Source organism: Panthera leo, chromosome D1 (assembly GCF_018350215.1).
Source record: "Panthera leo isolate Ple1 chromosome D1, P.leo_Ple1_pat1.1, whole genome shotgun sequence".
NCBI lineage: Eukaryota > Metazoa > Chordata > Mammalia > Carnivora > Felidae > Panthera > Panthera leo.
The window spans coordinates 1,210,143-1,211,576 of record NC_056688.1 but is presented as its reverse complement, the minus strand read 5'-3'; positions in this window follow the sequence as shown (position 1 = coordinate 1,211,576).

Below are 1,434 nucleotides of genomic sequence, written 5' to 3'. Positions count from 1 at the left end.
GGGGGTGGGGGGAAAGGCGTGTACAACTGGATAGAGCCAGCGTCCTTAGACAGGAGAAGGAAAGCTGCCCCTTGCTGACCTGGCAGGAAAGGAGGACATTGAAGATGCTGGGTGGCTCTCAGGATTGGTGGATGGTGTAGAGAATCATGACGGAGGCTAAGCCTCCAGGAATAATGCCCCAAACCCTGCAGAACTGGTCCCGTGAGAAACTGTTTCCCCTGCAGCTCCCCACCAGTACCACATCTGCATCAGACACTGGGTCTTATGTCCCCGTCCCCCGGGGAAGGGATGTTGCTGTGACTGCTGGCCTCACAGCCCCCTGCGTCTGCTGCTGTTGGAATCCGCAGAGCTGGGCACTCCAGGCCGGCCTGGTGCCTCTGCCTGCTCACACCGGGACTGAAGCTTCACGTGCACGAGTCGGATTGGCACAGCCTCTGACACGTGCTGGAGCCCAGCCGCAAAGAAGGCTGAGGATTTGAGATAGAAAAGCAGACAAGCTATTCAAAAGATGATGAGTGGCCATAAGTACAACCAGTGTCCACTGTGTTACAGCAATACAGGATAGGAGCCGAACCAGAAACCTGCATCCAGAGACAGTCTTCGGTTCTCATGGGACCTGCATCCCTGGAGGAGAGACAAACACTGAGCATATACGTGAGCGTAACGATGGAAAGTGGTAGGTGCCACCAAGACACATAAAACTGTGAGGTGCAGTCTCCAAGAAAAGCTTTTCTGAGATGAGCAGAGAGCTAAATGACATGAGGGGGTGGTAAGCAGAAAGGCTCTGGGGTGGGAACTGATGTGGCATTTCTAAAAAACTAAAAGGAGGCTGGGGCTGAGTTAGTGAAGGGGGAGAGGGCAAGAAATGGGGCTCGAAGAGCAGCCAAGGACCATGTTGCGCAGGGCCATGATTTTGAACTCTGGAAAGTGGCAGGCAGGGGAATAGCATCATCTGACTTATATTCTAGAAGGATCACTCTGGCTGCTGTGGGAAGAGGGTAGAAGTAGGGTGACCAAGCTGGTCAAAGTATGAGCGGGGAGATCTGAGCACCAAAACCTGCCTGGGTGACTGGGGAGAAGAAGAGGTAGGAAGGGAATCTCGAAAGGTGACTGAAAACTGACCAGGAGAGGACGTCAGAAGGCATCCTGGCAAAAGGAAGACCAAGAGCAAACACGCAGGGCACAGAAGGCCCCGGAACATTTGGAGAACTTCGAGGAGTCCAATGAGGTTGCAGAGAGGGATCCAGACATGAGGCTGGGAAGGTGGGGGACAGCTAGATCGCCAAGGGCTCCTGTGCTGTTGTTTGAACTTTTCACATCAGCAGGGTCTAATGGTGAAGGGGTGGGAGCAGAAGCAGATCTCCCCGGGGAGGGCAGACCTCCCCTAGGACTTTGCAGGAGGACAGGAAGGACATGGTCCCTTCCTTCCCCAGC